This window comes from Sminthopsis crassicaudata, chromosome 1 (genome assembly GCF_048593235.1).
Source record: "Sminthopsis crassicaudata isolate SCR6 chromosome 1, ASM4859323v1, whole genome shotgun sequence".
NCBI classification, from domain to species: domain Eukaryota; kingdom Metazoa; phylum Chordata; class Mammalia; order Dasyuromorphia; family Dasyuridae; genus Sminthopsis; species Sminthopsis crassicaudata.
Window position 1 is genome coordinate 639783108 of NC_133617.1, and position 17394 is coordinate 639800501.

General features: G+C 31.9%; 1 protein-coding gene across 1 annotated transcript in view; it reads right to left on the reverse strand.

Moving 5' to 3' along the window:
- The window catches only part of PTPRD (protein tyrosine phosphatase receptor type D), a 2806204-nt gene that overhangs the window by 1959110 nt on the left and 829700 nt on the right, over positions 1–17394 (reverse strand). Inside the window, 1 exon segment of the mRNA XM_074282898.1 lies at positions 2154–2262. The gene's annotated coding sequence lies outside the window, so the exon portion shown is untranslated.

Below are 17394 nucleotides of genomic sequence, written 5' to 3' on the forward strand. Positions count from 1 at the left end.
CACTAAAGTTCTAAAGTACTAAGCTGTCTCATTAAGAGAATGAAAGGGCAGCTAGATGTCTTTTGAAATATCACATATTTCTTAAAATCATAATTTTTAATCATTTTTAAGCAAATCACGGAATCCATGGAATCCTTACTACTACCCCATGTACAAAAAAAATATCTGTTTTTACAAAAAAAGATAATTGAAAAGAAAAAGTATTTTCTTGAAAAATTAAGATATAGTAGATTCACAGTTGACAAAAATATCTCTTTTCACTCAGTTTACTGAAGTTAATAGAAGGGATTATAAAATTACAAGACTCCAAAGGGAGTAAAGAATGTGTATGTGTGTCAAATTATCTTATTTGATCATTACAACCCTGTGATATAAGTTCCTATATCATTTATAGATGAAAACAACAATATGGTAAGAGATTTTAAATAATTTAGCCTTGGTTAAATTGCTACTATGTGCCAGAGGTGAAATTCACATTTGCTAACCTACCTTACCACTGCATAATCTCCACTTTAGTGATTCCAGTCTTCAAACAAGTATTTTTTGTTTCTTACATCTACTTTATTGACAATTTAATGTGTCATAGAATCCCAGATTTAAAGCTTAAAGAAATATCAAAGGTGATCTAATCCAATCAAAAAATTGACCAATGAGGAAAATTGAGACTAAAAAAGGTGGTGACAGCCCAAAGTCATACATAAATAAAAAGTCAAAGTCAGGATTTGAATCCAAGCTTGCAGACTTCAAATTCATTATTCTATTACATCTGACATGAAGATTTTAGAGATTTTTTTTTAATTTATTTTTCCAAAAATAAATTATTTTTCTATGAAAATTAAAGCCTCATTGTTTAACTCTGACTTATGAAATCTTTTTGATCTGTTCATGGTTTTTGTTATCAAAAACAGACCCTAGTTGTCTTAAGTTTTAAATCTTAATAAATATTTTTAATCTACATTCCCTTGTTTTACAAATGAGGAAACCAAAGATAACTGAAATTAAGTGACTTGTTCCATGATACAAAGGAGTAAGTTGGAAATCCACAGTTCCAGTTTAGGTTTTCTGATTAAAAATTGAATGTTTAAATCAGGTCTCTGGTTCCAGAACAATAAATATCACAAGTGCCAAATACATTTAGTTTCTAAAATGATATTCTAAATAACCCACAAACAAAATGCATTTGTTCTCATTATGTGGATTGATTGCAGTGCTGAATTTAAGAGAGACCCTATCTCTTTAACAAATAGATATGTTCATCTCTGTTCTGAAACTATATGCAAAACCTTTATGTCTTTTAAATTCAAAGAACAGTGGTAAGGGTAATTAGCTTACTAAATTTCTGCCTATTTGAACCAATTGGCTTTGCAAATCTTAACTTTTTTTTTTTCTCCTTCAGGACATCCCAAACTTTAGATGGGTCTGACAACTGGATTGACTACTGGAATTGTTATCCCATCAAATACCAAGAGAAAGTTGATAAAATGTATTAAATCATAGAGTATATCAGCTGCAGGGGTTAGATTTAGGAAGAGCTATCTTCAAATCCCACTGTGGACATTTACTAATTAAATGACCTGAGCAAGTTACTTAAATTCTTAGGCAACTTATTTGTCTCAGCTGTCTCATTTGCAAAATGAGTTGGTTGGACTCAATGACCTCTGAGATCTCTCCCTATTCTCAATCTTTGATGCTATTAAATTATATTGTATTTGTCTCTCAAACATTTTATAATCAGTTGAGGAGGAAATATATTCCTTTTTTTTTTTTTTTCAAGGCAGTCAGGGTTTATTGACATGCCCAGAGTTAGACAACTAGTAAGTGTCAAACCTCTGAGATCAAATTTGAAATCAGTTTCTCTTGACTCTGGGTGCTCTATCCACTGCACCATCTAGTGGCTCTTCTTTCCTCACTGAACAACTCTTCTCTTTCCTCTCACAAGTTGAGGGAGGCAGGAATCATCATTATTAAGAAAGGATTATAGTTTAAAAAATTAAATATGCAATACTGTCCAGTTTTTCCCCTAAGCACAAAGTTCAACGAAAGTGAAAATTTACATTATGAATGTTGAATTTTATGTGTGCAGATGCAAATCAGTAAGACACATCAATTTTGCCTTCAAGTTAGCAGAGCCAACTCTGTTTCATGGCACTCACCTGGAGCTGAGGCTGATGGGTTCTCACGCTGCTGGTGCCAACATGCTGTCAGTCAGACACTCTTAACTAGAATATCAAGGGCCAGGAAGTGGTTGACTTTTATTCCCACCTGGAACAAAATATCATGTCAGTCATTTTTTTAAAGTTCCTTCAAGCATAATAAGATATTCATTATGTTATCTTTTCCTGTCACATTAGATGTTCATTCATCAAAATGCTCACCACAAAGGAACAGTGCATAAACTATTCAACTCAATGATTTACACCTGAATGATTAATACGGCACCTGTATAAGTCAGTAGGACCATATATATTTTATCTCCTCTGAAGGGTTCCTTATAAAATGCTATTTCTTATTACTGTCCAAAAATCCAAACCTATTTGGTTTTTAGTAGTTGATGTGTTAATTTAGGAAACTAATTTCTAAATATTAGCCTTGAAGTTTGTAAATCAAAACAAAATTTTAAACACCAAAACCAACTGCAGCCAGAGCAGAAAATGAAATATAGAATTTTCAAAGTTCCTCTCCTACTACAACAAAAAAGGAATCTCAGTAGGAAATTGAATTTAATAATGCAATTCCATTAGTTTCATGCTTGCCATACTTTATATTCCTCAACTTAAAGAAAACTGATGGAGAATACTGATGTTTAAGAAATGTATGTTGCAGAGTTGCTATGCACAGGAAACATGACAAAAATGCTCATTTGTCCTTTTAATAGAAGGATAGGTATAAGGGAAAGAGGGTAAAACAAAATCAAATAATTTTGCTGTGATTGTTTTGATTGCCCCAAAATATATTTCTTTGGTTGGTATTTTAACATTAGTTTTTTTTTTTTTATTATTGTCTTTGTATTAAACATTCTCCTCTCCTTTCATAATGTAAATGCTATAAAGAAGCCTAGCAATTTCAGTCATTAAATATTTAAACTTCCAATGTTTCACAAAGTTCTCTAAGTCAGTATAGACCTCTGTTTTCCTCTTGTCTAGTCTATCAGAAAGAGAAATTCATGGCATATCTTCCACAACAATTGGATAAATAGATTGTACCTCCATGAGAGCAATTCATCATATTCCAAAGAAGCCCCTTTTAAAAGTTTTGAACTGAAGAGGGGAACTCCAAAACTCTTTCTCTTTCTCTCTCTCTGACTTTGGGGATGAGCCATGAGGTAAAGCACTTGAGAAGCTCCCTCATGGAGAGATTCTCTTTGAATCCTGCCTCTGTAAAGGACTCCCACTGGAGGGAAACTTAGGAAGGCACCACCACCATTGATAACACTCACTACTGATTAAGCTTCTCATTGTATTAAAGATAAACTTAAAGACACTCATTCAATTCTAAGATTCTCCATTCTAATTACAGCTCAAGCTGCTGACCAGCCCCCATCAAGAGCAAACCCCAGCTTATACATAAAATGAGTCAACTTGGAGCTCAGTCCTTGCAGAGGACTTATCATGCCAAGGAATCTCTCTCCCTGGGGTAGCAGCTACCTCTGTAGGCTGAAATAATATTCTCATTCATTATTACCCTCTCTTTATCTTCCTCACCTATTTCCTTAACAAGACTTTATACTTCTCTGTCAGGATTTCTCTGCTAGAAATTCTCTATCTATCTGCCAGGACTCCTCCAGTAGAAACTTTACCAAGCCACCAAGGAATTCAGTCTTTGTTTCCATGCATAACAAAGCTGACTTCCCAATGCCAATAATAAACTTACTTTATCAGTCTAGCTTTTTGGGTTCCAAAATGTCTTTACAAAGGACCTCTGTGCTGCCAGAAGGGAGTTCCCACAACTTCCTACCCTGGGAGTAATCCTATGGGAATTTAGGGGATCCCAATCTCTTCATTTGGTTCCCTGAACCCGGAAAGTGCCACTAACTTCATTTAACTCCCTGACCACCAGAAACCCTAACTTCATCAGAATAGATCTGAGTCATGGAGTTAGTTCTTTCCCTAAGTAAAGTATATATTTTCTTCACCACAGCTTCCACCTATTGATATTAGTTATGTTCTCAGGATCAAAGAGATCAAGTCTAATTCTTTCAAGTGGAGGCCCTTCAAAAGTTTGAAAACAAGTATCACATCCCTTTCAATCTTCTCCAAGTTTCATATCACCAGTTCGGGTGACCAATCCTCATTTAGGTCAGCTCAAAACCTAGGAAGTTTATTGATGATACACACACACATATGTATAATGAAAAAATTCATAACTAAGGTGAAAGATGATACCTAGGTATGCTTTTCAGTTTATTTTTTCTTATTCTTCCTATCAGAAGTATTTGTCTGAAAGATCCAAAGTATCTTGCAGACTGAATAAAAAAGTTGAATTAACATGAATTTTAAAAAGGTTTCAGACATGTATCCCTTGTGGTTTATTGAAAGAAAAACACTAAAACAACTTAAAGCTAGATTTGTTATCAGAAATTCAACAGTTAATTAAATCATTAATTAATTAAATAGAAATTAAATCAGATAGAGGCTTAGGATAGAGATACTGATTGTGAGAGAGATAAGAAACAATTTTGATAATGGATGAAGTGATCATTTTATATCCATCTCATTGGCTGTTTTACATTCCAAAAAGAATTTGGTCTCTAAAGGCTAAGACTTGGGAAACTCACAGACCCTTTTTATTTGTTGGTTTTTCACAGACCATTTTTATGGTGAAAAAAAGTAACTTAATTTTTGCTGTTTGTTTTGTCTGTATGTTTTTTTGTTTGTTTTGTATGTTTTTTTTCCTTAGTCTGATGACTGGATATGTGAAAATCATATTTATTACTAAATGAACTGAAGTTTAAATATATGGGTATTGGTTAAGTGAAAGAAAGCAGAGTCTCTCCTTTTTTGATGCAGGAAAGGTAGCTCAACTGAGTGCAACAGATAAGGCAAGGAACTATTATCATAAAATTGCTCTGTAATTATGTACTCAGGAAAAAAAAAACTGTGCCCAAACAATATAGTCAGCATGGCAATGGCAACAGCAGAAGCAAAAAAACAACTTCATTGGAAGATATTAAAAATCCTATAGTGTCTGAGACATATTCAAACACAATGTCTAAATATTCCCGAATATTTGCTCCCTCAGTGAATAGTTTTTAAATGCATTTATTTTTCCTACTGATGGTGCAAACATTTGTAGGATTATAAACTCCAGGTTTATGGGAAAGATAATCTATTGTTATCTTTCTTATTATATCACTTCATCAAATACAGTACTTTGAACTTTGTATTGTACTTTGATTTCGGATTAACTATGTTTAGCTAAATAGTAAAGATGACTTGTTATCTATGATTTTGAGAACATAAAGACCCAAAGGGTAACAAAATCTGGTACAGAAGGCACAACTGAAGGTTTCCCTAAGTACTACATGATGACCATAAAACCACTGGTTCTTTCTCTGTTCTCTTACTCCACTATGGATGCAATCCAGCTTGCCTATATCTTTCCCACAATATGAACTAAAAATAATACTCTATATATGGTGTGGTAATAATTTCCACTACTTTTCAAATTTTTCATTTATTTAAATGAAGATCTGTTCTTTCTTTTCCCTCCAACTTATTCCTTCATTGTGAAAGCAAGAGAAACAAAATATCTGGCTACAAACATATATAGCAGAGCAAAACAAATTCTCACACTGGCCATTACCACCCTCTCCCAAACACTCAATAACAACAAAAATGTCTCAATCTGCACATTGAATCTTTGCCCTTTCTATCAGAAGGTAAGTGATCCTTAAAATATTTTTTTTCTTCATCTAGGGATGAAATGATTTAGAGGACAATAGGTGCTGTGGTTCAGAAAGTGTACTAAAACAGTGGTGTCAAAATCAAATAGAAATAGACACTGCTAAACTATATCTTGGGTTCTCACATGGATTAGGATGGTTACATATTACATTATGTATGTTCTATTGAACTTTCACTTATTTTTACAAATATTTTCCAATTACACTTAATCCTATTGAGGCCTCACTTTGGATCATTGCTACAACAGCCTGTAAGCCTCATGTTTGTCACCTTTGCTTGAAAAGGAAAGTGCTGAACATATTTCTTTAAGCCCTGATTTTGCTTGATGCTGGCCTTCTAGCCCTTCAAAATTTCCAGGAATGACAACCTAAGAATTATTTAATTTATTAAATCAGTATCCCTAATTCTATGAACTCTCAAGAGTCATGAGCCTTATCCCACTATCCCCTCAGTGATTAATCCAAGTCCTTCCGCTAGAAATTTAATTTTGTTATTCTGTCTTCCATCAAAATGACTCTGCAGTACAATTTTCTATTTTTCTTGTTTTTAAGACTTCTTTCCCTTCTCCTCACCTGTTTGTTTTGGATTGTTTCAAACTGGAGCTTCAAAAACAGAGGAAACAGGTCCACACTGCCCTCTAGTGGTATTTTACTCCATTGCACCTTTTCTTCACTGATTCTCCAGCCAAAAGTTTTAAATAAACCTCAGTAAATAAGTGGGCCACTATCTTCACATTCAGACCTACTCTCCATTGCATTAGCAGAGGCAGGGAACACACAGGAAACTGGTGAAGTAGTAACTAAGCTCATTTTGCACTTAGAAAATTTTGGGCTTTTGAAGTGTGAAAGTATAGCCTGACAGGCAACATTCATTCTTATTTGCTTTCTTCAATAGCAAATAGAGGGTTTAGAACACAAAAAGAGAGCCTGGACATCACTAAGTCCAAAGCTCCCTGATTCTACAAAGGAGGAACTTAAGATCCATGAAACAAGTCACACAAGATTTCTATTCAGAAATAGACTCCTGGGACTGAAACTATGCCATTAAAATAGTGGAATATTTTCTCAAAAGAAATAAATCATTATTTAAAACTACCATTTCTCTGTCCCTAGATTTATGTTCCTTGAAACATTTGAGGAAATTTCAGTAACTTCCAGAAACCAATCTTTAGATGCACCACTTATCTAAAATTTCATCCAATAGCTTTGTAACATAGGAATTTGAACACCTGCTATTTCAATTAGCCAATCAACCAAAAAAATTATGAAAGACATGAAAGGAATATGCATTTATAGAGGACCTAGGATGAGTCAGACACTGTGCAAATCACATTTTTGTTGTTTAGTCAATTAGCTATGATTAATTGTATACAACTCTTCATGGCCCCATTTAAGCAATTCTTAGGAGAGATACTGGAACCATTTGCCATTCCTTCTTTAACTCATTTTACAGATGAGGAAACTGAGGAAAACAGGGTTAAATGACTTTCCTGGGGTCATATAGCTATTAAGTATCTAATGCCTGAAGCTGGATTTAGACTCAATTCTTCCTGATGTCAGACCTGACATTCTTATCCACCGTGTTACCTCATTGCTCTGCAAATCACTTTCCAATTATTTATTACAGACCAAACAGAAATTTATTAATTACTAACTATATAATAGGCATTGTTCTATGCCCTGTGGATCCAGAGGCAAAAATGAAAGTTTCTACTAAGGTGATAAAATATGAAAACACACCCATACCCACTTACATTTTCAATTGATAACAAAAAAAATGTAATATCTATTAAAATACATACAAGGAAATTGGGGAAGGAGTTTACTTTTAAATGAGGGGCTGAGGAATCAGGAATGGCTTATTGTAGAAAATAATGCTTGAGTTAAACCCTATTTTGTTTTTGAGAGATAAAGATTCATTTCAGGAATGAGGAAAAATCAAGACAAGGCACAAAGAAGAAATCTGCAGTAATATGCTGAAGAATATTAAGTCCAGATTTGTTGGACCATGGTATTCCCAGAGCGATTTAATGTATAACAAAGCTGGGAAGGCAGTTTTGGGTCTGGTTTGAAGGACTTCACTTGACGAAAAAGTTTATATAAATTGAACAATTTTTATTCTATCTTAGAGGCAATAGAAACCACTAGATTTTCTAGAGTAGGAGAATGGCATAAAGAGACAGTTTGTTAGCTTTCTTGAGGGCAGGTTTGATTAAGTAAAAGCTTGTGTTAGAAAGAAAATTTAGAAAGTAATTGAGGAAGAATTATATGAACTGATACAAAGTGAAAGGAGCAGAAACAAGGGAACATTGTACACATAACCATCAATATTGTAAGAATGATCAGTTGTGAAAGACTCAACTAAAATGATCAAGGCAATAATTCAAAATAATTCCAAAGGATCCTTGAAAAATGCTATTCACCTCCAGTGAGAAATCTGATGAACTTTGAATATATAGTGAAGGTTTTTTTTTCATCATGTTTTTTTTCTTTTTTATTTGTTTTCTTTTATAACATAGCTAATATATAAAGTTTTGCATGATGTCATATTTATAATCAATATGAAATCACTTGCCTTCTATAGGAGGAGGAAGGGACAGAAGAGAGGAAGAGAAAAGAAAGTAGAGTGAAACATAGCACTAGAACAGAAAGCAAGGGGAAGAAAGAGATCCCAGTAGATTTCTGAATTAGTGCTGTGTATAGGAATGGGTGTTATCAGGCAGTTCTGTTGCCCATTATTGAGCTGTATGCTATATATTCAGAGAAAAATAGAGAATATAGGCCAACCAAACTTGAACAGTGATTAAGTTATAAGACATAAAAATATGAGTCTGAACCACAAGGGCTTAAGACACAAACACAGAAGAGAATGACTTGAAATTATCTATAATCAAACCCTGACAGAAAAAATGCCAGATTAGACACAAGCCCAATAAGAATTCCTAGAAAAATTAAAGAAAACATTTTGAGTATTTTATTGTAATAAATTAATTTATTTTTAATATACATAGCTATATTAGTCATGTTGGGAGAGAAAAATCAGAGGAAAAGAGAAAACCTATGGAAGAGATAAAAAAAAATGAAAAAAGAAATGAACATAGATTTGTTGATTCACACACATACTTCTTAGTTCTTTTGCTGGGATGTAAATGGTATTTTCTGCCAAAAGTCTTTTGCGTTGAGTTTGGATCATTGCACCATTGAGAAGAACCAAGTCTTTCATAGCTGATCATCACACATATGTGCTGTTATACTGTACAATGCATTCCTCATTCTGCTTGTTTCATTTAGCATTAGTTCTTATAAATCTTTGCAGGCCTTTCTAAAATCAGTTTGCTCATCATTTTTATAGAATAATAATATTTCATTACCTTCACATATGACAAGTTGTTCAGGCATACTCCAATTGATGGTCATTCACTCATTTTCCAATTATATGCTACCACAAAAAGAGTTACTACAAATATTTTTGCTCATTTGGGTCTTTTCCCTTTCTTTATAGTTTCCTTGGAATATAGAAACAATAATGGTATTTCCAAATAAAAGGGTATGCAAACTTTTATAGCCCTTTGGACAAAGTTCCAGATTGATCTTCATAATGGTTAGATCATTTCACAATTCCACCAGTAATGCATTAGTGTTTCAGTTTCCTACATTCCCACTAAGATTTATCATTATCTTTTTCTGTCATATTAGCCAATCTGAGAGGTATGAAGTAGGACCTCAGAATTGTTTTAATTTGTATTTCTCCAATCAATACTGAATTAAAGCATTTTTCATATGACTCTAGGTAGCTTCAATTTCGTTATCTGAAAATTGTTCATAACTTTTGGCCATTTATCAATTGGGGAATTACATGTATTCTTATAAATTTTACACAGTTCTTTATATATTTTAGAAATGAGACCTTCATCAAAAATATTATCTGTAAAGATTTTTCCCAGCTTTCACTTCCCTTTTAAACCTTGTTTCTGTTTATTTTCTTTATGCTAAACCTTTTTACTTTAATGTAATCAAAGTTGTCCATTTTGTCTTTTATAATATTCTCTAGTTCTTCTTGCTCACAAATTCTTCCCTTCTGCAAAGATATGATTAGGTAAATTATCCATTGCTCTACTAATGTATTTATAGTATCATCCTTTATGCCCAAATCATGTATATATTTTGACCTTATCGGGTGTGAGATGTAGGTCTATGCCAAGTTTCTGACATATTATCCAGTTTTCCCAGAAAGTTTTGTCAGATAGTGAATTCTTATTCCAGAACCTGGAATTTGAAGGCTTATCAAATACTAGATTACTACAGCTCTTGATTATTGTGTCATATATATCTAATCTATTTCACTAATCCACTATTCTATTACTTAGCTAGTACCAAGTGGTTTTGATGACAGCTGCTTTATAAAATAATTTTAGGTTTGGTATTGTTAAGCCACCATCCTTTGTATTATTTTCATTAATTCTCTTTTGTTCTTCCAGAAGAATTTTGTTATTATTTTTTCTAGTTCTATAAAATTATGTTTTTTCTATGATTCTCCTGAGTTTATAGATTAAAATTTCTGTTTAGTTCTCTTTTTTCAATACAAATGTGAACCCCAAAATGCCAGAATTTCACAGGACTTAGCCACAACCACCGAGTATCCAAAGCCAGTCAGCACTGACCCAACACAGCCATTTTTCTTTGTAGAGAAAGCTTGAACAATTCCCATGCCTAAAAGCAGACCTCAAGTTTTTGTTTGTTTGTTTGTTTGTTTTTGTTTGTTTGTTTTTTAATGAGAAAAAAAGCAAAAAGAACTCTGACCATATTTAATTATTTTTGGTGAAAGAGAAAAACAGGTTTCAAATCCTGAGGAGACAAAAAACAGATATTCTTCCAATGAAGCCCCCAAAGGTGATACAAACTATTCCCCATCACACAAGGCTCTCCTAGAAGAAATTAAAAATAATCTTGAAATATAGCTGGAAGAAAAATGGGGAAAGGAAATGAAAACTTTGCAAGAGGGTTTGGAAAAGGCAACACAAAATAGAGTTAGTAAAATGGAAAAGGTGTATAACAAATTAAAAGATAATTTGACAAAATGGAAAAAGAAAATAATTCCCTAAAAAATAGAATTTGTGAAACAGAAAAAGAAATAACTGCTAAAAAAATGGAATTTGTGAAATGGAAAAAAAATCCCATAGAACAAAACAACTCATTTAAAAATTCAACTGGATAAATACAAAAAGAAGTAAAAAAAAAGTAAATGAAGAAAAAAATTCACCAAAATCTAAAGTGAACAAATGGAAATAAATAACTAAACAAGACTAAGTCAAGCAAAACCAAAACAAAATGAAAAAAATAGAAAAAAATGTAAAATACCTAATTGGGAAAATACCTGACCTGGAAAATAAATCTAGGAGAGATTAAGGATTATTGAACTTTCTGGAAAAAAAAATAACCTAGACACAATTTTTCAGGAAATCTTTAAAGATAACTGCTCAGATGTCATAGAATCGGAAGGTAAAATAACCATTGAAAGAATTCATCATCAAACACCTCCTGAGACACCAAAATGAAAACTCCAACGAATATTGTGGCTAAAATACTGAACTATCAGATCAAGGAAAAATATTATAAACAGCCAAAAAAAATTCATATACCAAGGAGCTACAATAACGATTACCCAGGACCTTACAGCTTCCATCTTAAAGTATCAAAGGGCTTAAATATGATATTCTGAAATGCAAAAGAACTTGGAATGAAGCCAAGAATAAATTACCCAATTAAACTGAGCATTTTCTTTCAGGGAAGAAGTTGGACAGTCAATAAAACAGGTGAATTCTATTTACTTCTGATGAAAAGATCAGAGCTAAACAAAAAATTTGACCTCCAAATAAAGAACTCAAGAGAAGCATAAAAAAGTAAAAAGAAAAGAACTCTTGAGAACTGTATTTCTGTTATGGGTATACATAGAGAGTGCATGTATAATTTTATTTTACTATTATGATATGAAAAAAAATCTAAAGGTGGAAAGGGGAATTGTATGGGGAAAAGGGGAAAGTAGAGGTAAAATGAGAGAAAATACATCTCAGGAAGAGGCAAAGAAAACCTATTATAATTGAGGGAAAGAAGAAAGGGGGATGAACATTGTGTGAATTTTATTCCCATCACATGTGGCTCAAAGAGAAAATATTAGACATATTTAGTTTCACCAAGAAACTTCTTTCACTTTATAGAAAAGTGGAATTTGGTGAATTTTTATAGAAAAGAGAAAAGACAAGCAGTGGGCTAAATAGAAGAGAAAAAAAAGAAATAGTAAGTGAAAAGTATAAGAAAGGTAGAGAGACTCTAAAGGGAGAGGACTGTTTGAGGCAAGTAGTGTTCATAAGTAAAATACTGGGGAGGAGGGAAAGGGGGAAAGGGAAGAGAAAAGCATAATTTGGGATAACTAAAATTAGTAGTATTAACTGTAAATGTGAATGGGGTGAACTTTCCCATAAAAAGGAAGCAGATAGCAGACTGGATTAAATTCCAGAACTCTACAATGTGTTATTTCCAAAGAACCCATTTAAAGCAGAGTAATACATACAGAGTAAAGGTAAATAGCTGGAGCAGAATCTATTATGCTTCAAGTGAAGTAAAAATAGCAGGGATAGCCATCATGATCTCAGATCAAGGAAAAACAAAAATAGATTTAATTAAAAGAGAGAATGAAGGAAACTATATCTTGCTAAAGGTACCATAAATAATGAAATAATACCAATACTAAACATATATGTACCAAGTGGTATAGCATCTAAATTCATAAAGGAGAAGTTAAGAGAGCTGCAAGAAGAAATAAACAGCAAAACAATAAGAGTGGGAGATCTCAAAATTGTTCTCTCAGAACTAGATAATCATACCACAAAATAAATAACACAAAAGTTAGGAGATAAACAGAATACTAGAAAAGTTAGGGATGATAGATCTTTGGAGAAACTTGAAATGAGACACAAAGGAGTACACTTTCTTCTCAGCAGTTCATGGAACCTATACGAACATTGACCATATATTATGGCATAGAGACCTGAAAATAAAATGCAGAAAAGCAGACATGGTAAATGCATTTTTTTTCAGATTATGATGCAATGAAAATTATCTTCAATAAAAGGCCAGTGGAAAATAGACCAAAAAGTAACTGGAAACTAAATAATTTCATCCTAAAGAATGAATGGGTGAAACAGCCAAAATTTGTGAGATGCAGCCAAAGTGGTAATAAAAGGAAATTTTTCGATATCTGAATGCTTAGTTGCATAAAATAGAGAAAGAGATCAATAAATTGGGCTTGCAACTAAAAGAACAAATTAAAAACCCCCAATCAAATACCAAATTTGAAATAATAAAAATAAAAGGGGAGACTAATAAATTTGAAAGTAAAAAAAATCTATTGAATAAATAAATAAAATTAAGAATTTCTTTTGAGAAAAAAAACACAACAAAATAGATAAACCTTTAATAAATTTGATTAGAAAAAGAAAAGAGGAAAATCAAATTGTTAGTTTAAGAAATGAAAAAGGAAGAACTTTCCTTCCACTGATGAAGAGGAAATTAGAGCAATAATTAGGACTTATTTTACCCAACTTTATGCCAACAAATTTGATAACCTAAGTGAAATGGAGGAATATTTACAAAATATAGATTTCCCAAATTAACAGGAGAGAAAATAAATTACTTAAATATTCCCATTTTATAAAAAGAAATAGAACAAATTATTAATCAACTTCCTAAGAAAAAATCTCCGGATGAATTGATATGTGAATTCTACCAAACATTTAAAAACAATTAACTACAATACTATAAAAACTATTTGGAAAAAATAGTGAAAGGAGAACTCTTTCCAAATTCCTTTTATGGCACAGACATAGTACTGATACCTAAACTAGATGATATGAAACAGAGAAAGAAAATTATAGATCAATTCCTCTAATGATTATTGATCAAAAGTCTTAAGTAAAATATTTGCAAGGAGATTACAGAAAATCATCCCCAGAATAATACACCAAGAAGGATTTATACTAGGAATGCAGGGCTGGTTCATTATTAGGAAAACTATTAGACTAATTGACTATATCAATAACCAAATTAACAAAAAAAACATTTTCATCTCAATAAATGCAGAAAAAGCATTTGATAAAATCCAACATCCATTCCTATTAAAAATAAAACACTAGACAGTATAGGAATAAATGGACTTTTTCTTAAAATAGTCAGTAAATCTATTTAAAACCATCAGCAAACATCATATGTAATAGGGATAAATTGGAACCATTCTCAGTAAGATCAGGGATGAAACAAGCCTGCCCACTATCTCTGTTATTATTCAATATTGTATTAGCAATGCTAGCTTTGGCAATAAGAGAAGAAAAAAGATTAATGGAATTAGAGTAGGTAATGAGTAAACCAAATTATCATTCTTTGCAGATGATGGTATACTGAGAGAACCCTAGAGATTCAACAAAAATACTACTAGAAATAAGCTACAACTTTAGCAAAGTTGCAGGATATAAAATAAATTCACATAAATCATTATTATTTTTACATATCAACAGCAAGAGATGCAAAGGGAAATTCTATTTAAAATAACTGTCAATAATATGAAATATTTTGGATTCTATCTGCCATGGGAAAGTCAGGAACTATATGAGCAAAGTTACAAAATACTTCCCACACAAATAAAGTCAGATTTAAAGAATTGGGAAAATACAAGTGCTCTTGGAAGAAGAGAAGGATAGAGCGAGGGGGAGTGAGAGAGAAAGAGAGATAGACAGAAAGAGACAGACAGAGAGGGAAAGAGAGGCAAAGAGATAGAATAAATCAAAGAATTGGTTATAGATTTCTATTGTTTCTTAAAATATAATTTTAACTCTGAATTGTTACATTAAAAGAGATGAAGTGTGATATTTAAAAATGAAGCTACATTTTAAAATATAACAAATGACTAATAAAAATGAATAATATCATTAGCTATAAATAAACTTTCTCTGGATTCAAATTCATCACAAAGATTATGTTATAAGTTATTGAATTTTATTGTGCATTATCAAGTATAGATTTTATATCCATTAAAAATAGAAAAGAAATAAACCTATCATAGTCCAGTTCTCATTTCTATTACATTATTCAATAAATACACCCTCCCAAATATATTATCTTTCCCTGCTGGTTCAGTATCTATAAAAGGACAACTTTATATTGATATTATGTTTCAGTGTAATTAGGAAAACAACAAGGCCTAAGAACCATATTCATATAATAACTGGTAGTCAGGAAAAAAAATGAATGAGAATCTCTTGGTGTTCCTTGTTTACAAAACATGTGACATATATGAAACCCTACATCTTTTGCAATAAGAGTAGATAAGACAAGTGGTTAATGGTGAAAGCCTTGTCATTTATGAATCACAATAAAGAAACACTGGTCAAAAAATCATTGCCACTGTTGATGTTATTTCAACTCCTCCTATATCTACTGAAATACACTGTCCTATATTCTTATTTGTTCCTCTATTCAAAATGAGTCCAAATTTATTCCTTTCAAGAAAGTTTGTAATAGAATATATGATTTTATTTATGAAATTTGTAATACTGTGCAGTATGAAGTTTTGCGCTTTAAGCTCAACTTCAAAATTCCTGTCAGTGTTGAACCTCCATTCTTCATTACTTGTTTACCAAACAAAATTAGTGATATTTATCTGTCTCTAACTAGAAACATGCCATCTGGACATTCATAATATCAATACTTCATCATCATCATAATTATCATCATCATCACCATCATCATCATCATCAACAACACTCTACCACCACCCAATTACACTTAAAAACAATTTTTTTATTTATTTTACAATTTTGAGTCCTAAATTCTCTCCAACTCTTCCTATCTTTTTCTCTCATTAATAAGGCAAGCAATTTGAAAAAAAAGAAAAGTTTTACATGTATTGTTATGCAAATATATATTTTCACATTTGAAATGATGTGATAAAACCTCAGATTAAAAAAAGCCAAGAAAAAAGTTGTTAAAATTGTTTTGATCTTCATTCAGATTCTATTAGTTATTTCTCTGAAAATGGATAGCATTTTTCATCATAAGTCCTTTAAAATTGTCCTGGATCATTGCAATACCAATAATAGTTGTTACAGTTGATTCACCTTACAATATTGTTATATTATGTACTGTGTTCTCTTCATTCTGCCCACTTCACTTTGCTTTTTAAAAAAGCATAATAATTGTGATCAACATCAAGTTAGTATTTGTTCAATAAGGTGATTTATTTTTATTATCTCATTTGAGCTCACAATAACACTGGAGGGAGATTATCACAGACATTATTTTATAAATGGAGAACTTAAGGATTAGAGAGGTTAAACGATTTGTTCTTCATAACTTACTAAATGCTGGAAGAAACATTTGAAACTAGGTCTTGTGGATTTCAGGTCTAATATTCTTTCCACTATAATTGACAGCTATTATCCTAGTGTTAAAAATGGATAAAATAATGAATTCTTTTTTTTTTGTTGTTTTTTGTTTTGTAGTTTTTTTCAAATCTAGACTAGTATATTTGGCATTGGCATTAGGGGCATATTCCCTGTCCTTGTGCTACTTAGAAAATAAAGAAACTCTAAGATGAGAAACAGATCTAGATGATATAAATACTTATTTTCTGAGAGTGTAATTCTCAGTTTCCTGATATCTAGGTTCAGAGCATAATAACTAGGGAATAAAACAAAGCCTTTTCAGTTTGGTTATTTCTTTAACATTTCTGTTTCTCCCATCTCTGGAGAATTTTTTTTAACTACCATACCCACTTCATATCTACTTCTATATCATCCCTACTTCATATATAAGTATGAAGTACTTATAGTATATGTAACAGGGGAATAACTAAATTGGTGTAATGATAATATTGTTTGAGAGGATTTAAAAAAATCAATTCATAAAATATTCCAATTCCAACAACTGCTTATCAGTTCTCAAAAGGACTAATGCTAAATTTGCATTTGAAATTTGTGGATTCCTTATTACTAATTCCTTGCAGTCATTAAGATTATGCTAGCAGTGGGGAATGATTCTATTTCCACTGTTATCCCCTGGACTTATCCCTTTATTTTTCTTTTGAATCCTCTGGATGCATTTCACTTTTCCTCAAATCAGGAAGAATATGATTTTTAGAAAATCACTTAACCTCTATTTGCCTCAATTTTCTTATTTGTAAAATGGGGATAATAATAGCACCTACCTCCCAGAGTTATTTTGAGAATCAAGTGAGATAACTGTAAACTACTCAGCATAAAACCTAACACTTAGTAAGTGCTACATAAATGTTAGCTATTAGCTATTGTTTTTTTATTCTCCCAGCTGTTGTACCCTCTGGATCAATGGATCTCGAGAGACTATATATAGAGAAATTTAATCCACTTGAACATATCTAACTTACACATTATAACAGTATTGTTTCCTCTATCTCTAGAAAACCT